The sequence below is a fragment of the Schistocerca cancellata genome, chromosome 7 (genome assembly GCF_023864275.1).
Source record: "Schistocerca cancellata isolate TAMUIC-IGC-003103 chromosome 7, iqSchCanc2.1, whole genome shotgun sequence".
NCBI classification, from domain to species: Eukaryota; Metazoa; Arthropoda; class Insecta; order Orthoptera; family Acrididae; genus Schistocerca; species Schistocerca cancellata.
This window is the reverse complement of record NC_064632.1, coordinates 294,209,408-294,236,262: the sequence shown is the minus strand read 5'-3', so window position 1 is coordinate 294,236,262 and position 26,855 is coordinate 294,209,408. Positions and strand designations below refer to the sequence as shown.

Genomic DNA, 26,855 nt, shown 5'->3' with positions numbered 1-26,855 from the left:
ATTTATTTTAGAATACTCATAGCTACAATGCAGAATTTGCCATGGGTCATTTCTGATGCTAAAATTTCAGAGTTTTGTGTGGAAGGTATCATCCTAAGGTAGAAGATATATTTTTTATCACAGATCAGCTCCACTGACTCAGCTGGTCATATTTCGACCACAGGCGATACAAATGATAACAAAACAGTCAAATTATTATGATTTCACAGAGATCAAAAGCTCAGCTGGGTTGCTCGTATAGGGAAATTATGTAACAGACTGGCCCGTGCCATCTATCTGCTGTACAAGTGGGGAGCTGTGTCAATAAGGAACTTCTATTATAGGCATAATTTGCATTCTTCCATTCCCACCTTAGTTATGGGATACTATTATGGGGCGTTTCCAGAGACTCAAAATTAGTTTTTAAATGGCAAAAGAAAGCTGTAAAACGCATTGCAGGATTCAGCCCATGTGAATCATGTCTAGATTATTTCAAGGAAGCAGATATAATGGCAGTGCCTAGCCTGTATGTTTACAACTGCCTTGTCTTTGTTAAAGAGAATCTAGGTAAATTTGACATCAGGAGGACAGTTCATGACGATAACAGAAGTTGACATACAACTAATGTCTACTTCAACAAATTACCTGTAAAGAAAGTTAAAACTAGTCTTTTGAGATGGATGAAAAGTATAATAATTTACTCTGCTCAAGAATTCCTTGAGTGTGTTTCAAATGACCCACATTTCTTATGAGAATTAACAAAAAATTAACTACAAACATTACATATGCCACACTGTATAACTACCTTATTACTCTTTCATATACTTATTGTTGATTATCTGTTTGATTAATCAGTATATTTGTCATTTACTTAACTGTAGTTCATTTATCTCACAGTAGTTAGGGAACTTTTTGTTGTATTGGAGTTTTTTTTTAATATGTAGTGCATTGTTAGGAAACTTTTTGTTGTTATTGGCATTTCTTTAAATATGTAATCTATCTATCTTGGATTATTTTCTTACAGTTAATGACATGTGCCCAAGTTTACATTATTGTCATTGTGTTAACTCTGATGACACCAATTGCTTGTAATTATGCTCAAAGGTGAAATAAAACATTTGCATTTGCACAAACATCAGGTTTGTTAATAGAACTTCCTACTTCTCTGGCTGATTTAATGGAAGGGGAAAAAAATAATATTGTATTTTGGTGAGATGTATTAATTCTGTTGTTTCTTACATGATTAGAAACAATATTTATTATTTTCCACATAGTCTTGTACTTCTGGGTAGATTTTTCAATACTACAGAGACTATGAGCCTTTTAGGCTTGCGTAGTAGATGTTTAATACTATTTACTATCTTTATACAGGCTAATCTGGCCAATGTTCAATCCTATATCTATTGTACACCAACATAACTTGTTTCCTCAAATTAGTCAACTATTTAGTGTACCATAGGTTTGTTGATCTTCAGTTTTCAAGCCTTTCTCGGTTACATTGCATTTTGTTATGGGAATGCTATCATTAAATCAAAACCAATTTAAAAACTTGTTAAATACTATCTTTGCTGTATAATATGTATCATCATAAGACTGACCAAATCGTCTTGTGTGTGCAAGGGATTTACGAAACATGAGAATTTTATTATCAGTGACACGTCTGGTGATCATGACTTTCAGAACAATCGTAATTTTATTTATTTATTTGTCCATATAAATCTCTTTTTAAGTACATATATTGTACACAGGATATTGGACAGAAAACCATTTTAGCTATTGCATTTTGAGTTGTCAAATATACATTTTATAAATTTTTATGACAAATTGGATCTATACAGTTAATAATTACAAATTTTTGAAGTACTGTTTATTTATAACTTATTTCTACAATTAAAGATACAAATTACATTTTTTCTTGCATAAGATACTGTGAGATTGAATAGTAGCAGTTTTTCAGAAGGTAGGATGTCACAGACTTTTTAAAGCTTTGTAATTCAGTAAGAGGTTTTATATGCCTTGGTAATCTGTTGTAAAGTTTTGTTCCTGCATGATATGCACCTTTTTCGCATAATGTGGTGTTACAATGAGTAACATGTATGTCACTGTCGGACCTGGTACTGTAATCATGGACACTTTTGTTTTGAGGAAAAGAGTTTTCTTTTCTCAGTATGCTATTTTTGACATGCGTGACTTCCAGTCTTTGAAAGTCATTTCACCACCACATTTAATACATTTTCATGTCTCTGCAATTAATCAATCAGACTGGCATCAGTGGCCAACATTGGTGTGCAGAGCTATATCACTTAAACCAGTCCACTTTATAGCACTTGCTGCCTCAATCACAAAATATTTCTCTCGTACTCGCTAATACACCGAAAAAGAGTAAATAAGGCAATGAATTCAGTTTTGGTTTTAGGAATACCTTGTCTCTCTTCTCACATCTCATTGGTTATGCCGAAGAATCATCCCACTGGCTATGCAAAATTGACTTGTTGCCAGCATATGAGAAGTAGATAAGTGGTGCCTTCGCTGGCACAGATCTAGACTTTAGCTACGGAATTTTGACTGTTTTAGAATAAACACTGAAAACAGGAAGGCAAATGCTAGCTCCAGAAATATGCAGAGCACGCTTTGGAGATAAAAACATATCTCTTATATTCCGTATACTCTTTAGAATTACCTGTCTATTGGAAGATGAAAATAATACTTTGTCAAGACTTTAACATCGACTTCTTAGTACAGAGTCATTCTCCACGTACCGTCTTATTTTAAAGATTGCTATAATAACACGAACCTCATCTTCCCTCACAAATAATATTTCACCAACTTTGATAAGTTTCTGCTGGGGCACTAAATGTTGACATAGAACTTTCTGACAAGAAAACACAAATAATGAGTACCATATTTACTCGAATCTAAGCCGCACTCGAATCTAAGCCGCACCTGAAAAATGAGACTCGAAATAAAGGAAAAAAAAATTCCCAAATCTAAGCCACACCTGAAATTTGAGACTCGAAATTCAAGGGGAGAGAAAAGTTTTAGGCCGCACCTCCAAATCGAAACAAAGTTGGTCCATTGTAATATGAGACACAATTTAGGTCGAATGAATGACGAGACAGCTACAGTAATTTGGTTCGGGTCGAAAGCTTAGCAGTTAAGCTTTACCAGGTAGCCATTGCTATGCGTCAGGCGCTCCGTCCGTATTTATACGGATACCCTTCCTTTTTCACGTGCTTCGTCTGGTTTGAATCGATTGCTTATTTTGCTTTGATCTGATAAGTGCCGTTTTCTATGTTATAGGTGTTTACGTCAGTCACTCGAAGCTGAAAATGCATTACTATACTGTGTCATGCATCGTTTGTCGCATTCTGATAGTGGGTGTTTACGGCTTGTCGCTGCTCGCGGCATGGCTTGCTTTTGTGCGCGCTACCGCCGCCTACAATTTAAAAAGGAGAGGAATCGTCTCATTAGCGAAACAATGGCAAGAGACTGCTATTTGTTGTTACTTAGACTGCTGCTTTCTTTGATAATGATCAACAAGAACCAAATAATAGACTGCGTATGATAGAACATGTTCTGAACGAGAGTTTGGCGAAAATTTTTCTCCGTTTGAAAATCATTGCGGCCGCTTCTTTAGTACATCAAATTCTGCACAGAAATTAGTCATCTTAGATTTAAAAATCTAGTCAGTTGCCGTGCTTCATTTCTGACTGTATCACTATTAGGCCTAAGAGTAATACGAATATAAACATGACACGATACGTATATTCTTCCGCGTTTGCTGTTGTCTCACTCTAGTTTCGTAGTTTATTTGGCAGACAGGATATAAATGAGATAGAAGCAAACACGAAAGAATACATGGCAAAATGTTTATATTCGTATTATTCTTATGGTGAAGAGAATACTGCATGTGATTCACATTTCATCAGGTTCCTATTAGCAACCATCTCTTCTCACAGGTAGGAAAAAATTCAGAATGTAGAGTTGGCCATATTGACAAAAATCCCAGTATTACCAGTCGGATTTTCGTAGTACATTGAAATTCGAAGATGAACAATACGGAATTTGTATTTACTTTGTTGGATTATGTATGAAAAAGAAGTGGTCGAAACTCGGGCAGAGAAAAAAATCTCGTCTTCCAATTATTTTTTTTTTTATTTTATTTACTGACGCAGAGGTTTTGGCGCCAGTATTTATCTTTGTGCCTACAAAGGATGCCTGTGTAGCGCTACATATATTCGACGGCAGAAGTTAGTTGTGGCGGCACCTATCAACATTTTTCAGAACTTCCGCTTGCTTTGCACTCGATTCTAAGCCGCAGGCGGTTTTTTGGATTATAAAAACCGGAAGAAAAGTGCGGCTTAGATTCGAGTAAATACGGTATAATCTATGTTACTCCAGACAACATCCCTTGAACCTTCAGGGCCTAGATGAGTAGCTCTTTCATTCCAGATAACTAAACATTTTATAAATACTTTACAACATTCAGTATGACTAATATTTCTTCCTTTCACTATCAAAAGAAACAAAGGAATGGGTACATTTAGAATCAGTAACTGATAAAGTGTTCAATGCATTCTGAATTACATTTGTGTGTATTTTCAAAATATATTTCCCTTAAAAACTAAGAAAATTAAACTATCAGCAGGAGACAGCAAACTATGGATAACACAGGATTAAATATGTTAAACCAAACACTGAAACACCTAATACAGAACCACAAAATTAGCAAACACCCACAATTTGCTGAATTTACAAATCATTATAAAATTTCTTCCAGATAGCGATAATGAAACAAAAGAACTGTACAATGATAAAATAAACAAAGATACATGAAATAAAAGCAAAGTCATATGGGATACCATAAGCAATGAAACAAATTAAAAGAAGAAAGGACAAGATCATACTCTCAAGATATAGTCAAGAAAAACATGAAAAGGGGTCAGAAATTAGTTGATTACATAAATGAGTGTAGCAAAAGCATTCCAACAAACCCAATCAAACATTGTGCCCAAAGATTCAGTAAAACGACTACGGAAAGATCATTGCTAGACTATTGATTGTGAATCTGATAAATGAGCTAGAAGTTTTGATTGCAATAAAATCGCTGAAAAACCTGGCCTGATAGACTAAGCAGTTTCTACTATGATTGGATGTGTGAGCATATTCCCAAAACTCTCTTCCACAGTATAATTGATCATTTTGAGAAGGTGATTTTCCAAACAAATTACAAATTTTCAAAATAAAGCACCTACACAAAAAGGATGACTCGCTGTTGTTGTTGTTGTCTTCAGTCCTGAGACTGGTTTGATGCAGCTCTCCATGCTACTCTATTCTGTGCAAGCTTCTTCATCTCCCAGTACTTACTGCAACCTACATCCTTCTGAATCTGCTTAGTGTATTCATCTCTTGGTCTCCCTCTACGATTTTTACTCTCCACGCTGCCCTCCAATGCTAAATTTGTGATCCCTTGATGCCTCAGAACATGTCCTACCAACCGGTCCTTTCTTCTTGTCAAGTTGTGCCATAAACTCCTTTTCTCCTGAATTCTATTCAATACCTCATCATTAGTTATGTGATCTACCCATCTAATCTTCAGCATTCTTCTGTAGCACCACATTTTGAAAGCTTCTATTCTCTTCTTGTCCAAACTATTTATCGTCCATGTTTCACTTCCATACATGGCTACACTCTATACAAATACTTTCAGAAACGACTTCCTAACACTTAAATCTATACTCGATGTTAACAAATTTCTCTTCTTCAGAAACGCTTTCCTTGCCGTTGCCAGTCTACATTTTATATCCTCTCTACTTCGACCATCATCAGTTATTTTGTTCCCCAAATAGCAAAACTCCTTTACTGCTTTAAGTGTCTCATTTCCTAATCTAATTCCCTCAGCATCACCCAACTTAATTCAACTACATTCCGTTATCCTCTTTTTGCTTTTGTTGATGTTCATCTTATATCCTCCTTTCAAGACACTGTCCATTCCGTTCAACAGCTCTGCCAAGCCCTACTCCGAATTTTTCTTTTGTTTCCTTTACTGCTTGCTCAATATACAGATTGAATAACATTGGGGACAGGCTACAACTCTGTCTCACTCCCTTCCCAACCACTGCTTCCCTTTCATGTCCCAAGACTCTTATAACTGCCATCTGCTTTCTGTACAAAATGTAAATAGCCTTTTGCTCCCTGTATTTTACCCCTGCCACCTTTAGAATTTGAAAGAGAGTATTCCAGTCAAAAGCTTTCTCTAAGTCTACAAATGCTAGAAATGTAGGTTTGCCTTTCCTTAATCTATTTTCTAAGATAAGTCGTAGGGTCATTATTGACTCACGTGTTCCAACATTACTGCGGAATCCAAAATGATCTTCGCCGAGGTCAGCTTCTACCAGTTTTTCCATTCGTCTGTAAAGAATTCGCGTTAGTATTTTGCAACTGGGACTCATTAAACTGATAGTTCGGTAATTTTCACATCTGTCAACACCTGCTTTCTTCGGGATTGGAATTATTATATTCTTCTTGAAGTCTGAGGGTATTTCACCTGTCTCATACATCTTGCTCACCAGATAGTAGAGTTTTGTCAGGACTGGCTCTCCCAAGGCTGTCAGTAGTTCTAATGGAGTGTTGTCTACTCCCGGGGCCTTGTTTCGACTCAGGTCTTTCAGTGCTCTGTCAAACTCTTCACGCAGTATCATATCTCCCATTTCATCTTCATCTACATCCTCTTCCATTTCCATAATACTGTCCTCAAGTACATCGCCCTTGTATAGACCCTCTATATACTCCTTCCACCTTTCTGCTTTCCCCTCTTTGCTTAGAACTGGGTTTCCATCTGAGCTCTTGATATTCATACAAGTGGCTCTCTTTTCTCCAAAGATCTCTTTAATTTTCATGTAGGCAGCATCTATCTTACCCCGAGTGAGATAAGCCTCTACATCCTTACATTTGTCCTCTAGCCATCCCTGTTTAGCCATTTTGCACTTCCTGTTGATCTCATTTTTGAGATGTTTGTATTCCTTTTTGCCTGCTTCATTTACTGCGTTTTTATATTTTCTCCTTTCATCAATTAAATTCAATATTACTTCTGTTACCCAAGGATTTCTACTAGCGCTCGTCTTTCTACCTACTTGATCCTCTGCTGCCTTTGCTATTTCATGATTAACAAGACTTACTGTATTTTCAAACTCACTCATTACTATAATACTTTACAGATCCCAAAAGGCAGCTGAGAGCAGTCAGGCTTTGCGCGTATTCAGTCCAATAAAAAAATAAAGTGGGTTTCATGATAACGCTCACATATCGTATAACAGTTTTCAAATATATCATATGAAACTCCTTCTGCAGTGTGATTGATTACTTCAATGTAATGCAATGATTTTTTGTTGTATCTTAAAGGAACAGATTGTATTATTATTTATATCATATGTAAAAGTTATGTAACTATACAAAATTTTTTTCTGCTACCATTATTCCATATAGAATCCTTTGAACTTATTGTATTGTTACTGGATTAAATTGCACAGTTTTTCTACATTTTGTTATAGTACACAATTTATATTGTATATGCTGAATTATCAGACAATAATTTTCGTTGTAATGCATGTTCTTTTTTGTGTGAAACTGTGTGTGTACTTGATGATACCAGAACAATATTGTATTGTATATAGCTGAAAAAATGATGTGAAATAAGGTTGCAGAGATGATAAATAAAAAAGCAAGCTCTAATTGCTTAGATTCCATTATATTAGATGAGACGTACTTTTTGTTTCGTAGATCTATAGTGGTAAAGTTATCAACAATGTGGAACACATGATAAAAGAAGAAAACTAACACATATTTGAAGAAAAGAGATATACTAATTTTAATTCCATAGATCCTAAGTTAAATAGGACTCATAAATGTATAAAAATTTTGTAACTTACTGAACAAAAGCAGTGGCACGTTGATAGAAACAATGTGTCTGTTATATGCGAATGTGTGTGTGTGTGTGTGTGTGTGTGTGTGGTGTGTGTGTGTGTGTGTGTGTGTGTGTGTGTGTGTGTGTGTATATACCTGTCCCTTTTTCCCCCCAAGGTAAGTCTTTCCGCTCCCGGGATTGGAATGACTCCTTACAGCTTTCGCAACAAACGGTTGCTTCATCAGGAAAGAGGGAAGGAGAGGGAAAGATGAAAGGATGTGGGTTTTAAGGGAGAGGGTAAGGAGTCATTCCAATCCCGGGAGCGGAAAGACTTACCTTAGGGGGAAAAAAGGACAGGTATTGCTTTTACAAATGTCTGCTTGTGTATCATTACTGAACTTTGGTTCAATGTGGTAAAGTCCTTTCTTTAACATTAGTCCATATTTTCTTTAGTTAGAAAACAAAAGATCAGTTTGAAAGTAGTTTTTCCTTTTTGCTACAACTATCAGATTTTAAGAAATCAGTCTCTGTCATTAACCGAAGTACATTTCTGAGAAATTACATAAAGATAATATGCACATAAAATCAGTTCCACTGTAAAATAAACACATTCTCTACCTTTGTTGAATATGTGGCACTTCCGAGCACTTTTATACACTTCACTACTAGGCTTGAGACATTCTGAGGACATCCTTGTTGGGCTACTTGTTGGATGGGGGAAGAAACTTGTTGTGCAGGTGTTAGGGACTGTAAACTGTGCCTCTGTCACTCAGATCAACTCCTTACCCCTGGCCTCTCCCTAACGATTTGGCAGCAGCTCAACAGGACCTGTGGTGCCTCATGTTTACAGTCACATCAGGACATGGCAGCAAGTGATTCCATGTCAGGTGAGTGTCAATCTTTGGGTAGGAGGATCTCACCCCAGCTGTCATCACCTCTTGTTATGACGTGAGTGCCTGGACCCACCTGGCTGACATTTCATAGTAGTGTGGCCTTATCAGCAAGTGTTATGCTGACAGCCACTGCTCATGACGTCACCCCCTCGGTAGCGTCATTCCCTTTTCTTCTTCTTGTAGTCCCTCCATGCTCGACTCTGGTGGTGAGTCTGACATGTCTTTTGATTCGGTACTGCAGACATTGTGGGTGTGCTGGTGTTGCTGACATGTCACCACTGGTGTCACGCCCTTTGCATGCACCCGTATTTCTTCTCTCGTCCATCCTGCTGCATCAGAATGACTGACTTAGGGCAAACCAAGCTCGCCTCTTGTGGGTGCTGTAATCATCAGTTTTGTATTTGGCAATGGCTGTCAAGCTGGCAGCGTGATGCCTTACAGGTCAACTGTACGGGCTGCCCGTGACCATTTGATGTTTCTGTGCGACTCCCTCAGTGTTGGGGAGTGTGTCGCCTGTCTTGTGGGCATTCAGCAGGTGTGGGTCACTACCTCTCACCACACCCCTGTGCTGCTCTCGACAGCCTGGGGTGGCTGCCGCTTCTGCCGGTTGGTGGGGAGGGCCCACATTATCGCCTCCAGTGGCTGCGGGCAGCGTTTGTCAATCAGGGAATTCCAGATGAGGCCCATTCGCTCCGTCGTCAACTGCTAACCACCTTTGCCTGCGGCCTACACTTTCCTCAGCTGCAAGCTGCTTCTTGATGGGAATCTGTGCTCAGGGGAACACTGTTCTCAATGCACCCTTCAGAATAATTTTCTAACATTTATCTCTTCTCAATGATTCTTCATATTATGCCTTATGGCATTAACTTTCAAATTATATTTACCATGGCTTGTGATTCAGCCAACTATTATGTAAACAAATACTCACTAATTTACAATAGTCTCATTTCTTAATCATTCCCTCAATAGCTTTACAACAGGGAATTTTTTTTTTACAACACTTAAAGTATTTTTACTTAATGGTAAATAAGAAAATAAGAAATAAATTGAACTTTGATTCCATGAACCATTTATCGATGCTTTGTGTATCCTAGCGACACTATTTAGGAAGCTAGAATATCGAGTATGAAAAGAACCCACTCATTTCTTTACACTCTTGTGTCATTCACGCCTCAAATGTCACATTCTTTTACACATATACGTAACACACACAGACAATCTTGACTAACTACGCAGAAAGCATCCCTGGTGACGTCACATTTTCCGCATGCATGACTACTCATTTCAAGCTACTTCCACACGTAATACATAGAACATGTACTATAATTTTTACCATGCATATTAAATTATTCCCCCCCAGAACCAAGGACTTTGCCGTTGGTGGGGAGGCTTGCGTGCCTCAGCGATACAGATAGCCGTACCGTAGGTGCAACCACAACGGAGGGGTATCTGTTGAGAGGCCAGACAAATGTGTGGATCCTGAAGAGGGGCGGCAGCCTTTTCAGTAGTTGCAGGGGCAACAGTCTGGATGATTGACTGACCTGGCCTTGTAACACTAACCAAAATGGCCTTGCTGTGCTGGTACTGCGAATGGCTGAAAGCAAGGGGAAACTACAGCCGTAATTTTTCCCGAGGGCATACAGCTTTACTGTATGGTTAAATGATGATGGTGTCCTCTTGGGTAAAATATTCCGGAGGTAAAATAGTCCCCCATTTGGATCTCCGAGCGGGGACTACTCAAGAGGACGTTGTTATCAGGAGAAAGAAAACTGGTGTTCTACGGATTGGAGTGTGGAATGTCAGATCCCTTAATCGAGCAAGTAGGTTAGAAAATTTAAACAGGGAAATGGATAGGTTAAAGTTAGATACAGTAGGAATTAGTGAAGTTCGGTGGTAGGAGAAACAAGACTTTTGGTCAGGCGAATACAGGGTTATAAATACAAAATCAAATAGCGGTAATGCAGGAGTCGGTTTAATAATGAATAAAAAAATAGGAGTGCGGGTAAGCTACTACAAACAGCATAGTGAACTCATTATTGTGACCAAGATAGACACGAAGCCCATGCCTACTACAGTAATACAAGTTTATATGCCAACTAGCTCTGCAGATGACGAAGAAATTGAAGAAATGTATGATGAGATAAAAGAAATTATTCAGATAGTGAACAGAGGCGAAAATTTAATAGCCATGTGTGACTGGAATTCAGTAGTAGGAAAAGGGAGAGAAGGAAACGTAGTAGGTGAATATGGATTGGGGCTAAGAAATGAAAGAGGAAGCCGCCTGGTAGAATTTTGCACAGAGCACAACTTAATCATAGCTAACACTTGGTTTAAGAATCATGATAGAAGGTTGTATACATGGAAGAACCCTGGAGATACTAAAAGGTATCAGATAGATTATATAATGGTAAGACAGAGATTTAGGAACCAGGTTTTAAATTGTAAGACATTTCCAGGGGCAGATGTGGACTCTGACCACAATCTATTGGTTATGACCTGTAGATTAAAACTGAGAAAAAACTGCAAAAAGGTGGGAATTTAAGGAGATGGGACCTGGATAAACTGACTAAACCAGAGGTTGTACAGAGTTTCAGGGAGAGCATACGGGAACAATTGACAGGAATGGGGGAAAGAAATACAGTAGAAGAAGAATGGGTAGCTCTGAGGGATGAAATAGTGAAGGCAGCAGAGGATCAAGTAGGTAAAAAGACAAGGGCTAGTAGAAATCCTTGGGTAACAGAAGTAATATTGAATTTAATTGATGAAAGGAGAAAATATAAAAATGCAGTAAATGAAGTAGGCAAAAAGGAATACAAACGTCTCAAAAATGAGATCGACAGGAAGTGCAAAATGGCTAAGCAGGGATGGCTAGAGGACAAATGTAAGGATGTAGAGGCTTATCTCACTAGGGGTAAGATAGATACTGCCTACACGAAAATTAGAGAGACCTTTGGAGATAAGAGAACCACTTGTATGAATATCAAGAGCTCAGATGGAAATCCAGTTGTAAGCAAAGAAGGGAAAGTAGACAGGTGGAAGTAGTATATAGAGGGTCTATACAAGGGCAATGTACTTGAGGACAATATTATGGAAATGGAAGAGGATGGAGATGAAGATGAAATGGGAGATACGATACTGCGTGAAGAGTTTGACAGAGCACTGAAAGACCCGAGTCGAAACAAGGCCCCGGGAGTAGACAACATTCCATTAGAACTACTGATGGCCTTGGGAGAGCCAGTCCTGACAAAACTCTACCATCTGATGAGCAAGATGTATGAGACTGGCGAAATACCCTCAGACTTCAAGAAGAATATAATATTCCAATCCCAAAGAAAGCAGGTGCTGACAGATGTGAAAATTACCGAACAATCAGTTTAATAAGTGACGGATGCAAAATACTAATGCGAATTCTTTACAGACAAATGGAAAAACTGGTAGAAGCCGACCTCGGGGAAGATCAGTGTGGATTCCCTAGAAATATTGGAACATGTGAGGCAATACTGACCCTATGACTTATCTTAGAAGCTAGATTAAGGAAAGGCAAACCTATGTTTCTAGCATTTGTAGACTTAGAGAAAGCTTTTGACAATGTTGACTGGAATACTTTCTTTCAAATTCTGAAGGTGGCGGGGTAAAATACAGGGAACGAAAGGCTATTTACAATTTGTTCAAAAACCAGATGGCAGTTATAAGAATCGAGGGACATGAAAGGGAAGCAGTGGTTGGGAAGGGAGTGAGACGGGGTTGTAGCCTCTCCCCGATGTTATTCAATCTGTATATTGAGCAAGCAGTGAAGGAAACAAAAGAAAAATTCGGAGTAGGTATTAAAATCCATGGAGAAGAAAAAAAAAACTTTGAGGTTCGCCGATGACATTGTAATTCTGTCAGAGACAGCAAAGGACTTGGAAGAGCAGTTGAACAGAATGGACAGTGTCATGAAAGGAGGATATAAGATGAACATCAACAAAAGCATAACGAGGATAATGGAATGTAGTCGAATTAAGTCGGGTGATGGTGAGGGAATTAGATTAGGAAATGAGACACTTAAAGTAGTAAAGGAGTTTTGCTATTTGGGGAGCAAAATAACTGATGATGGTCGAAGTAGAGAGGATATAAAATGTAGACTGGCAATGGCAAGGAAAGCGTTTCTGAAGAAGAGAAATTTGTTAACGTCGAGTGTCAGGAAGTCGTTTCTGAAAGTATTTGTATGGAGCATAGCCATGTATGGAAGTGAAACATGGACGATAACTAGTTTGGACAAGAAGAGAATAGAAGCTTTCGAAATGTGGTGCTACAGAAGAATGCTGAAGATTAGATGGGTAGATCATATAACTAATGATGAGGTATTGAATAGAATTGGGGAGAAGAGGAGTTTGTGGCACAAATTGACTAGAAGAAGGGATCGGTTGGTAGGACATGTTCTGAGGCATCAAGGGATCACCAATTTAGTACTGGAGGGCAGCGTGGAGGGTAAAAATCATAGAGGGAGACCAAGAGATGAATACACTAAACAGATTCAGAAGGATGTAGGTTGCAGCAGGTACTGGGAGATGAAGAGGCTTGCACAGGATAGAGTAGCATGGAGAGCTGCATCAAACCAGTCTCAGGACTGAGGACCACAACAACAACAACATTAAATTATTTCAGAATACTTCAATGCTACATTAACAAGTACAAACACAGAACTACCATTACCCCAAAGTACACTCTTCAGTGGCTACCATGCATTCTACAACCTTAATTTATACGGTAATTTACTCCTCCAGCTTCCTTATTTTTGTTTTTCCTTTCTGTGCCCCTGGCACACTTCATATGACGTCTTGCTTCATTCCTCTTTGCGCTGTTGAAGACTTATTTGCTGCAACATAAATTCTCTCCATAAAATGTAGTATCTTTTTTCTTTTTTAATTAAGTCTTCTTGGTAAATCTTGTTCTTACCCTTTTAACTCTAACATAGACGACTTATATTGCCTTGTTGACATTTTAGGACATAATACTATGGCCACAAAATCTATGAGTGAGATTTAATGTACAAGGTAATGCTATTGACCTACATTACATAAATTGTACATTGACACTGTTTGCTATTCTATGAAGGGCTTCAAGTTGGACACGTGATGCAACATGTGATGTCTGTAGGGTCTGGACTTCGATAGCCATGGGGTGAGGGATGCGACACACTCGGTAAGGTCCACTATAAAGGCTAAGGAAGTTTTTGCAGATCCTGCTCCCCTTACTTGATAGCTTGTGTGACCAAACCTACACCTTGTGTCAGAGTTGTCTTTCCATTGGCCGTGGTACCACTTATTTGATTCAGTTCGGAGGCTCCTTATTTTTCAATACTAATACCGGTGACAACATCTTTGATACATTCGACAACTTTTTTAGAATTTCTTGGAATGCCTTTATATCCACATCCCACGTATTGTGCTTGTGGTAACTGTATAGCAGTATAGCCCTAACTCTTTCATGGTGCATTCTGCGGGGTTAGACGATGGGTGCAACAACGAGATAAAGTTCACCTTCATTTTTCTCCGCTTTAACATCTGCAGCCAATGTTGAGACCAGAATTGCAGCCCGTTCTCTGAGATTACCTGTTTGACCGGCCCGACCTCTTGCACGAAATTGTTTATAAATGCCACTGCCATCGTTTTCCCCTTTGCTTTCCTCGGCGGAGTAAAGCAGACAAATTTTGATGTTAGCTCCATGGATACAAGAATGTAAATGTAGCCAGACTTCGTCCAAGTCATTGGCCCAAACAAGTACACTGCAGCGACTTCTCGCAACCTGTGGCTTGGTCCTTACACACACTGATCATCCACTGTATTCTTTTTAGCATATTATTAAAATAGCATGCCTTGCATAGCTTCTGAAAGCTCTACCGTGACCCAAGGCGTCCATAGCTTAGGTGGATGTACCACACTAGTTTTTTGATCATTTCCTCTGATATTACCACTAGCTCCCACGGGCCTTCTATGCTCTGTTCCCAGAAAAGGATCCCATTTCCTACCTTATAATATTGCCGAATGGCAGATTGATTTCTGTCCCTCCACTTTCGCTTCACTTCTTTGAGTATGGGGTCCTTGTCTTGTTCGCGGCCGACATTCTTTAGTGACACTGTCACAAAGATTTCGGAAATGACATGTTTCAGGTACAAAATGCTGAAATTGTTTTCACCCGGGTCACCGTCTGCTCGGTGTCTTAGGCTTATCGGAGCCTGAGAGAGAGCCTCTGCCATCAGGTTCTTTTCCCTTGGTATATACTTGATTTTAAAATTGTATTTTTGAAGGTAAAGTGTCCAGCGAGATAACCTGCCATGGGCCAACTTTACCAACATCAGGAATTGTAGTGCCCGATGGTTGGTAAATACCTTTGTGTTGCTTCCGTACAAGAAGTATCTAAATTTACTGAATGCCCAGACAACTGCCAACCCTTTGAGTTCCGAGACCGAGTAGTTTCTTTCTACTTGCGACAGCACTCTGCTCGCGAAAGAAATGGGCTTCCAAGTTGACGAATCATTAGTGTCTTCTCCTTGAAACAGAACCGCACCAATGCTGTTCACCGAACTGTGCGTCATGAGGTAGAAATTGCGACTCAAGTGTGGATGTGCGAGAATAGGTGCATTTACTAATGCCTCAATGAACGTTTCGAATTCGTCCTGTGCTTGCGCGTCCCAGTACCAAATCGTATTCCTTCCTGTTAGCATGCAGAGACGTGGCATGGCCAGCACGCTTAAGTGCACAAATTTCTTGAAAAAGTTTGTGACTCCTAAGAATCCTCTTAGTTTCCTCTTCGTTGTTGGCCTTGGAAATTCAGCAATCCCTTTGATTCTCTTGGGGTCGGGTTGTATCTCGTCCGCCGAAGCTATGTGACCTAGAAACTTTATTCTCTTACGCCCAAACAGTGATTTCTCTAGGTTCACTGTTATACCGGCTCAATCAAAAGTGTCTAATAAATGGTTCAACACCTCATTGTGTTCCTCCCAGGATTTCTCCACTGTTCGCACGTCGTCAACGTATAATGTAATTCTCTCACATAGGTCCTTAGGAAGGATACTGTTCAGGCCTCGTATGAACGCTGCCGCTGAAACATTCAGTCCGAACAGTAGCCATTTAAATTGGTGGCAGTTCCCATAACACAAAAATGTGGTCTACTGCCTACACTCTGGATGCAACATGATTTTCCAGTAACTGCCTCTCATATCAATGGAGGTTAATAACTTCACTCCATGGAAATGTTGCAGTAATTGTGATTCTTCAGTTTCTCCCGGCATATTTGTTGCTCGAACAGTCCACGGGTATACTGTCCATTCATAGTGTCCAACGGGCACAATATTTCAGCGCTCAGACATGTCGCCATCATCTGGTGCACTGATGAACTGAGCTCCTGAGGGCAGTCGGCCGATCCCCTCTCTCTGCAGGCCACTCTTTTCGCAGTCCACGCTCACGCGCCGGCGGTCGCGAATTCGTGAGTGTCGGAATCTGTCGCAGTGTCGATGTGCTTGCTACATCCGCCCTCGTCGCCAGTTCGTACTTCTTGCTGAGAGTCTTCTTAATTACGTTCAATGCCAGGTCCCAAAGCCTTGCTGAGATTGTAGCCGCAATCTCGGTTGATAAGATCTTCCCTGGTGTGAATTTCGATAACCTCCTTTATAACGCTGTCCCAATATTTAGAGGTCTGAACCAGGATCTTGGTATGCTCATAATCCATCTCGTGTTTCTCGGACAAACAGTGCTCTACTACCGCCGACTTATTCGGATATTTCAGTCGAGTGTGCCTTTGATGTTCTCGGCAACGATCTTCGATGGTGCGTACTGTTTGTCTGATATAAATCTTCCCACACTCACATGGAATTTGGTATATGCCAGCCTTCCTCAAACCGAGATCATCTTTCACACTTCCCAGTAATGCCCGTGTTTTATTGGGTGGGCAAAAGATGGTTTTAACTTGTTGTTTCTTTAATATACGACCGATTTTCCCCGATAGTGTGCCATTGTACGGAATAAAGGCAGTGGCTACCTCTTCTTCCGTGACTTCATTCATCTCCACAGGTTGTGCTGTGGTGGTTGGACGGAGAGTGCGTCTAATCTGCTTTTCCGAGTACCCATTTTTTCAGAACACGGTTTTGAGGTGTTCCAATTCCTGGGGCAGATTCTCTGCATCTGAGATGCTGCGCGCCCTGTGTACTGGGGTTTTTAGTACTCCATTCCTCTGAGAAGGGTGGTGGCAACTGTCTGCATGCAGGTACAGGTCAGTGTGCATTTTCTCCTTATACACACCATGGCTCAGGGTACCATCAGCTCTTCTCTTGACCATGACGTCCAGAAATGGTAATCTTCCTTCTGCTTCGGTCTCGATAGTGAATTTGATGTTTGGATGTATGGAGTTTAGGTGTGTAAGGAAATCCAGGAGCCTGTCCCTACCATGGGGCCAGATGACGAACATGTCATCGACATAATGGAGAAACAAGTAGGTTTCTAATTGGATGATGCCAAGGCTTCCTCCTCAAAGTACTCCATGTACAAATTTGCGACCACCAGCGAGAGTAGGCTGCCCATTGTGACTCCATCCGTTTGCTTATAGTATTCCCCATTAAACAGAAAATACATTGAGGTCAAGACATGCATAAAGAGTTCAGTGGTCTTTTTGTCAAATTTCTGCCCAATAAGCTCAACTGACTCTCATAGAGGCACCCTGGTGAATAGTGAAACCATGTCGAAGCTCACTAGGATATCAGTGTCTTTCAGTCTTACGTTGTCAAGACGTTTCACGAAATCCACTGAATTTCGGATATGGTGAGGGCATTTACCTACATAGGGTCTAAGTAATTCAGCCAGATATTTTGCCAGCAAGTAAGTAGGTGCCCTAATGTTGCTGACAATCGGGCGCACAGATACCCCCCTCTTTGTGGACCTTAGGGAGTCCATAAAGTCTTGGTGCTACAGGTCCTTGAGGTGACAATTTCTTGGCGTCCCCCTCTGGTAGATCCGCATCCTTGAGTAGAGCCCTGGTCTTGTTCTCCACCTTCTTCGTGGGGTCAGCATTGATCTTCCTATAAGAGTTGTCATCTAGCAGGCGCTGCATCTTCTCAATGTAGTCCTTAGGGGAAAGAACAACAGTGGCATTGCCTTTGTCAGCAGGTAAGGTAACAATCTCAGAGCACTCACTTAGGTCCTGAATGGCCACCCTCTCTCTACTGGTAATGATAGTCTTCATAGGTTTAGTTCTGGTCAGAGCCCGGCAGGTTTCCCGACGCACTTCTTCTGCTGCTTCAGGTGGTAATTGCACTGCAACCTGTTCCACTGCACTGACGATGTCCACAACCGGCATCAACCTATGGGTGGGAGCAAAGTTGAGTCCCTTCTTCAGAAATGAAACTGCATCATGTGACAGCTCCATTTTAGTGAGATTGATGATCATCTTGCATGCTGCCTCCAGCGATGTTTTATCCGAGAGATGTGAGAACTATGAAATTTGATATCCAGTGGCCTTTTTATGTGCAGAATTGGCTGTCATCCAGGTAACACTATCCACGCAGTCCCAGGTCAATGAATTAAACTGATTGTCCAGTTTAAGATGAAGTTTAAATAGTATCTGGGAGTTGTATTCAAGGCTGCATCAAGTAATGTGCACCCTCTCATGTACCAAGGCAAGGCTGGCCCGTCTCTTAATTCTCTTGGCTGCTGCAGAATCTATGTGATGCATAACCTTAGCAAAGTTTGGCACAATCTGTTCGGTACGACAGGAATGCAAGAGCACTCAGCAAACGACATCTTCGGTGGCGCAGCTTGTCGAGTTTCTTCATGCTGCGATACATCTCCTCTCCGGAAAGGTATATGATGTGATTCTTCAGTTTCTCCCGGCGTATTTGTTGCTCGAACAGTCCACGGGTATACTGCCGGTTCATAGTGTCCAACGGGCACAATATTTCGGTGATCAGACATGTCGCCATCATCAGGTGCACTGACAAACTGAGCTCCTGAGGGCGGGCAGCCGAGAACAAGGCCAGGGCTCTACTCAAGGACGCGGATGTACCAGAGGGGGATGCCAAGAAATTGTAACCCCAAGGACATGTACCACCAAGACTTTATGGACTCCCTAAGGTCCACAAAGAGGGGGTACCTATGCGTCCGATTGTCAGCAACATTAGGGCACCTACTTACTTGCTGGCAAAATGTCTGGCTGAATTACTTAGCCTCTATGTAGGTAAATGCCCTCACCATATCCGTAATTCTGTGGATTTCGTGAAATGTCTCGACATCTTCAGACTGAAAGACACTGATATCCTAGTGAGCTTTGGCGTGCTTTCACTATTCACCAGGGTGCCTCTATGAGAGTCAGTCGAGCTTATTGGGCAGAAATTTGACAAAAAGACCACCGAACTCTTTAGGCATGTCTTGACCTCAATGTATTTTCTGTTTAATGGGGAATACTATGAGCAAATGGATGGAGTTGCAATGGGCAGCCCACTCTCGCCGGTGGTCACGAATTTGTATATGGAGTATTTCGAGGAGAAAGCCTTGGCGTCATTCAATTGGAAACCTACTTGTTTCTTCTGTTATGTCGATGACACGTTCGTAATCTGACCCCATGGTAGGGACAAGCTCCTGGATTTCCTTACACACCAAAACTCTAGACATTAAAACATCAAATTCACTATAGAGACCGAAGCAGAAAGAAGATTACCATTCCTGGACGTCATGGTCAAGAGAAGAACTGATGGTATTCTGAGCCACTGTGTGTATAGGAAGAAAACGCACACTGACCTGTACCTGCATGCAGACAGCTGCTACCACCCTTCTCAGAGGAATGGAGTTCTAGAAACACTAGTACACAGGGCGCGCAGCATCTCAGACACAGAGAATCTGCCCCAGGAATTGGAATACCTCAAAACCGTGTTCCGAAAAAACGGGTACTCAGAGTGGCAGATTAGACGCCCTCTCCATCCCACCACCACAGCACAACCTGTGGAGATGGATGAAGTCACGGAAGAAGAGGTAGCCACTGCCTCTATTCCGTACAGGGAAAATTGGCCGTATATTAAAGAAACATCGATTAAAACCATCTTTTGCCTGTCCAATAAAACACAGGCATTACTGGGAAGTGTGAAAGATGATCTCGGTTTGAGGAAGGCCAGTATATACCAAATTCCCTGTGAGTGTGGGGAGACTTATATCGGACAAACAGTACACACCGTCAAAGATCGTTGCTGAGAACATCAAAGGCACACTCGACTGAAATATCTGAATAAGTCGGTGGTAGCAGAGCACTGTTTGTCTGAGAAACACGAGATGGATTATGAGCGTACCAAGATCCTGGCTCAGACCTCTAAATATTAGGACAGCGTTATAAGGGAGGCTATCGAAATTCGCACCAGGGAAGATCTTATCAACTGAGATTGCGGCTACAATCTCAGCAAGGCTTGGGGCCCGGCATTGAACGTAATTAAGAAGACTCTCAGCAGGAAGTACGAACTGGTGACCAGGGCGGACGTAGCAAGCACATCGGCGCTATGACACATTCAGACGCCCACATCTTCACGACTGCCGGCGCGCGGCCACGGCCGGTGAAGAGAGTGGCCCGTGGGAGGAGGGGATTTAAATCGATTGCCTGCCCTCAGGAGCTTTCGTCAGTGCACCTGATGATGGTGACATGTCTGATCGCCGAAATATTGTGCCCATTGGACACTATGAACCGGCAGTATACCCGTGGACTGTTCGAGTTGCAATAATTCTCCCATGCTCTCCGGTCTGTCTGTTTCTGCTTTAATAATTATGTTGATTTGTTGAGAATCCAGCACCAGTTGGTCTGATTCATCCTTTTTCTGTACCATTTGAAGTGTCCTGCTCAAGCATCTTCACGACCTCTGCCTTCACTTTTTCTTTACGTGCTAACAGAACGGGGTACGGCCTCACGAAAAACTTTTTGTGTTCCCTTACTTGGAACTTGTATTCAAAGCCTTTTATTGCACCTGGTGTTTCCAAAAATATTCTTTCGTGATCCCTTAAAACTTCTAGCAATCTTAAATGGGTATCCTCTGGTGTGTCTCCTATGCTTTGCATGCTTTCTTCAGTTATTTTTCTGAAAACCCCATCCCTTCTGTGCCTGATAACAGCAAGCTTGCTCCACTAATACAGTTTACGAGGGTCTTCGGTTCCTGGTGCTATTCCGGGTAGGTGAGAATTTGTAGGCAGCTGGCTTTAGACTCATCCCTTATGACCCAATTATCGAACTTCAGTTCAACGGGGTTTCTCTCTCTGTTTAGAGACATGATACCTACACCCAAGTCTACAATTGGCTGGTGAGCGTTCATGAAGTCTACCCCTAAAATTACTTCAGTGTTCATTAAGAGCACAATGAAGAAGTTTTCCTTGAACTCCTCGCCCTGGCATTTGAACATGATCCTAGCCTGCCACTTTACTTCTACACTTTTACCGTTTATTGCCCCTTTCACCTTCATCCCTCACAACGGTAATGTCAGCCAAGCTTCCGACTCCCCGCATTTTCGGAATGCAGTCTCACTAACAGTCGAGATCGGACTCCCCGTGTCGATCACGTAGTCCACTGATACCCCTTTCACTGAGATGGCAATCCCAGGAGTAATGGCTGAAATCCTGCTATCCATTTGTTCCTGAAGTAATGTTTCCCTAATATCTTCCTGACCTATGTAATGTACTTTGCAACTTTCCGTCATCAGGTGTGGACTAATACCATCTCCCTCAATCTGCATTGGTCATAACTATTGTTTTCCCTCCATTTCCAGTGGGTTTTTTCGTGGATCAGCTGGTCTGATCTCCACATCAGTGGGTATAGTATCCCTTTTCTTATTCGCCGGGGCCTGCCTGTATTTTTCACCGTTATTTCGTGGTGAGCTCGGCCGGTTACTGATCTCGTATTTTCCTCTATTGCGGTTATCGCTCGTCTTGTGATGGCCATTACGCCATTCATTTCTATATTTGCCATGCTTGTTTCTGTTCCCCCAATTATCTTTATACAGTTGGTAATAACTGTCTGCGTACTCGCCTACCCATGAGCTCATACACTTCTGTGTTTTACTGTGGCTGCGACTCGTTTTCTGGTTTCGTCCTAAATTGTCTCTTACTGCGAACTGTGCCTTTTCCTGTTCCCACTCACCAATGTTGTACTCTAACTCCTGTAAGAGTAGTTTAAACGATTCTAAATCGTCCTTACACTGTCCAGCTAGTACGATATGGTGCAACTGAGTTGGAAGCTTTATTATACGCAGCCTTATCAGTTCGCCTGGACTGTAAGGGTTGTACAGAAACTGGTTGCTCTGCAGCATGTCTTTGAACAGTCATGCAGGACTCGCAAAACCAGATTGGTTTAAATTTGGTAACATCATTATCTTATGCTTTATCTGGTCTTGCGCCACCATGGATCAATAGGCTGAGAGAAACTCATGCTCAAACTCGCATACCGTCGTGCACGTGCACGTTACAGCTCTCATTCACACCGCAGAGTTAGCCTCAAGATGCCTGTACATAAATTCTATTTTATATTCTTCTGGCCAATTGGGTGGTAGACAGAACTGGTATTTTTCAAATGAAGCACATGGGTGCATCCCGTTCACCGAGTTGCGGAAGACTTCGAATTTTCGCAAAGAGAGAAGGTGTTTGTAGTCAAATTCTTCTGCTTCTCTCCTGTAAGAACCTACACATTGGTTTGTGTGTCCTTCCCGATATTTCCCTATATCCCTACGCTTGCTAGTTTCTTCGTAGTTCTCATGTCAGGAATCACATTCCAAGTTACTGCCTTGTGCACCTTTGCGCACGTGGTTTCCCTTTTTGGTTCTGCACGCAAGAAGAATCTGCATGTGAGCCAAGAGTTTGCATACCTCGTTTGTAGCATCGGGTTGTCACCTGTTGACCTTGCATTGGCCTTCCTGAAATCTCCTTAATAATTTGATTTCTTCATTATCTATTGCATTCAGCATCAAAGTGTTCTCAATTCTCTCCAATATTGTAATATCTGCAATCTTTTCCACGAGTTTTTCTAACTCTTCTTTCACCTTCTTTATTTCCTCCCTATTTTGCACTTTTACCGCTTCCACTTTTCCCTCAAGTTCCAAGATTGCCCTAGTGGTTGCATCTACCTCTTCTTGAGTTGCTTCCACGGCTTTTGTATGTTTGATCACCTTTTTCTTTATGCTATTACATCTTTCTGTTAATGTTTGGAGTCCCTTTTCTAATTTTTCTCCAGGTTTTCTCAGCTTGGCCTGAACTCTTTTCTGTTCTTTCTCGACAGTGCTTAGTCTACTACCTACTACATCAAATTTTTCGTTGACCTCGTTTACAATGTCCTTTCGAAACTGTTCCAGTAGCGCCTTACTTTCTTCAAATCTCGCATTTACTTCGTTCATGCCCTAAATTTTGAGTTAAATTTCATATTATTTTTTTTCTTGTTTTGCCATACTTTCTTTCATCACCCTGACCAGTTCGGCCACCCACATGTTATTCGGATCTGTACCTTGTCTGCTCGCTATTGTCTCAGTTTCGTCCGCCCTTGCGCTTGGGTCCAAAGTCCCGCTACTGGTCGAGGAGATAGTCTGCACACTTTCTAAGTTCACCATTGCCATAGCGCAACTGAAATGGAGGATATTCCCATTGCTTGTCTCACCTGCTCCTGTCTCCTCTCTCTCTGTGGCTACCTTATTAATGGCAACTTCATCTGAGCCTGACCTATTTATCCTTGCACTGCTCCTTGAGCAACCACAGGTCTCCATTTTGGATACTGGGATCACGCTTTCACACAACGTACCTAATTAACACTGCTGCGCTCACAGAAAAACAAATTCCCTACCTTGCCTATGCGAACCACGATGAATTATTTTAGTAGCCTAGAACAAGTTATAATTACTCACAACCTAGCACAGTCATCACACACAGCACATTTACAGTCACATGCACTGTAATTTAAAACTCCCTAGAATACATGCATATAACACACAAAGAAAATTGCCCCCAAAATCACACAAATAAAATCACAAAGCAATGTGGTATATGCAACACAGTATTTGCAATGCTGATTATTCACAAACTGGAATTGTGATACCTGTGGAAATTTAATCATTTATTAGTACATCCTAGCAATCTCACAGCATCACAAAAGGGTTCCTAATTTGAATGAGATCCTGGCACAGTCGCCATTATACATGAGTCTTGTTTTTTGCAAAGCCTTGGCAGGCATCCTCAATTTGAAAATGGCACCTGTGGAAATTTAACGAAAGACGCTTACGAATGTTTGCATGAACAAAAATTCTGCTTCTTGGTTAACTTTAAGTTGAAAGTTTGAATAACTTAATTGGAATGGTATAATGGAAATATAGCGTTGCTGCGAGAAACCAAGTTAAGAATTTTATGTAACAACATTTATTTAATAAAAGTCATGAAAAATACTCATTGATCACTCACTTTACTTAACAGTATGATTATATGGAATACTGGCCCATCGTCAGTGATACAAAATAAAAATAGCAATTTTATCCAACCTGACTATCTCTCCTAAGATGATTATAGGAGCCATCACACAGAGCGTCTATACTCACCTGGGTCTCAACAGGGAATCCTAACCATTCCCCCTCATCTGGGGTCCACACACAGTGGCTGGAAGAGCTCAGAGAGTCTGCACAGCGGCTATTTGCCAACCTAATGGGACCTGCTAACACATGGAGAACTTAAGTCTCTCTGGTCCAGTGCAGTTGCACTCTACTTAACACAGTGGTTGGCTAAACTGCATCTCCACATTCACAGAACCCAGACCAGACAGCCTGCGCATACGTCAGCAGACGACCTGCATTCACATTTGCAGACTGCACTAAGAGCGATAATACAACATAATTAAGAATAATAAATCTTATATTGATCATCCCTGAAAGTCAGAAGGCACCCATGTGTGTTTTGAGTATATGATTGTTGTATCAAGCCATGTAGCAGCTCACATAGAGCCATTACACAGCAACTAAACTTACACAAACCAATTTTTCACAGGATGTGATGACAGCACAAAACACTGTGTTCCATTTAGTAATTTTCATTGCAATTTGATGTAACAAAAGAAAAAACTGATGTTTCGACTTCCTAAAATATGAAATGAAGATTTTTCTTCCTGGAGCTCCTTATATGAAGTGTGAAATTCCCCTTCTGTACTACTTAATGACATTTTTCGGACCCACACTCTTTTTTTGTTTTTTGTATTATTTTGCACTTCAGTCTCCTTTCGCTAATGTATGAGCTATCCCTGCAAATTGTAAACAATTTGAGTCCAATAAATGTCATTTTTGTACGTCTACAACTACATATATATTTATACTTTGCAATCCACCGTAAGGTGTATGACAGAGAGTATGTCCCACAGTATCAGTTACTAAGGTTTTTCCTGTTCCATTCATGTATGGAGTGCGGGAAGAATGATGGTTTGATTGCCTCTGTGCATGCAATAATTATTCTAATCTTATCCTCATGGTCCCTATGTGAGCAATACCCATAGGGGGTTGTAGTATATCCCAAGAGAAATCATTTAAAGCCAAGTCTTGAAGCTATGTTGATAAGACCTTCTTGGGATAGTTTACATCTTTCTTCAAGAGTCTGTCACTCCAGTTCCTTCAGTATCTCTGTGACACTCTCCCATGGATTAAACAAATCTGTGACAATTTGTGCTGCCCTTCTCTGTGTACATTCAGTATCCCCTGTTAGTCCTATCTGGTACGCGTAAAACAATTTTGAGCAATATTCTAGAACCAGTCACACAAGTGATTTGTAGGCAATATCTTTTGTAGACTGATTACATTTTCTCAGTATTCTACCAATAAACTGAGGTCTACCACATGCTTTGTCCATGACTGTACCTATGTTATCATTCAATTTCATATCCCTACAAAGTATTACACCCAGGTATTTGTATGAGTTGGCCAATTCCAACAGTGGATCACTGATGTTATAGTAATAGGATACTACATTTTTTTTGTTTTGAGAAGTGCAAAATTTTCCAATTCGATCATTTAGAGCAAGTTGCCAATTTCTGCACCACTTTGAAATCTTATCAAGATCTGGCTAAATATTTTTGCAGCTTCTCTCAGATAGTACTTCATTACAGTTAACTGCATCATCTGCATAAAAACCTGTTGTTATCATTAATATTGTCTGCGAGATCATTAATATACAACATGAACAGCAAGGGTCTCAACACACTTCCCTGGGGCACATCCGAAGTTATCACTGCATCACTGTTAACATACTGTGCCCTCCCTGCCAAAAAGTTCTCAATCCAGTCACAAATTTCACTTGATGCCCCATATTAGTACTTTTGACTATAAGCGCATATGTGGTATTGAGTCAAATGCTTTTTGGAAATCAAGAAACACTACATCTACCTGGTTACCCTGATCGAAAGCTTTTAGTATGTCATGTGAGAAAAGTGGGATTTGGGTTTCACATGATGGATGTTTTCGAAAACCATGCTGGTTGGCATTGAGGAGGTCATCCTGTTCAAGATATTTCATTATGTCTGAGCTCAGAATATGTTCTAAGATTCCACAACAAATTGATGTTAAGAATATTGGGTGGTAGTTTTGTGGATCACTTCTATTACCCTCCTTGCAGGAAGGTGAGACCTGGGCCTTTTTCCAAGAACTGGGCACAGTTTTTTTTGAAAGATTTATGATAGATTATAGTTAGAAGAGGGGCTAACAGAGCCACAAATTCAGTATAGAATCTGACAGAGATTCCATTGAGTCCTGGAGCTTTGTACAATTTAAATGATTACAGCTATTTCTCAGGACCACTGACACTTATACCTATCTCATTCATCTAGACAGTGGTCTGAAGATTAATTTCGGGCACTTCTCCAATGAGCATTTGAAAATGGAGTTTAAGTGTTTCAGCTTTTGCTTTGGTACCCTCAATTTCAGTTCCTGTCCCATACGCTAAGGACTGGACACTAACCATGTTGCCTCCAACAGCCCTTACATACGACCAGAATCTCTTTGGATTTTGTGAAAGATCATTTGAAAATATTCTGCTAGGGTAGTCATTGAAGGCATCACAATTGCTCTCTTGACAGCC

At 40.8% G+C, this 26,855-nt stretch overlaps 1 protein-coding gene across 4 annotated transcripts in view; it reads left to right on the top strand.

Moving 5' to 3' along the window:
- Nucleotides 1–26,855, top strand: part of LOC126091995 (radial spoke head protein 9 homolog) — a 114,091-nt gene that overhangs the window by 7,590 nt on the left and 79,646 nt on the right. The gene's annotated exons all lie outside the window — the stretch shown is intronic.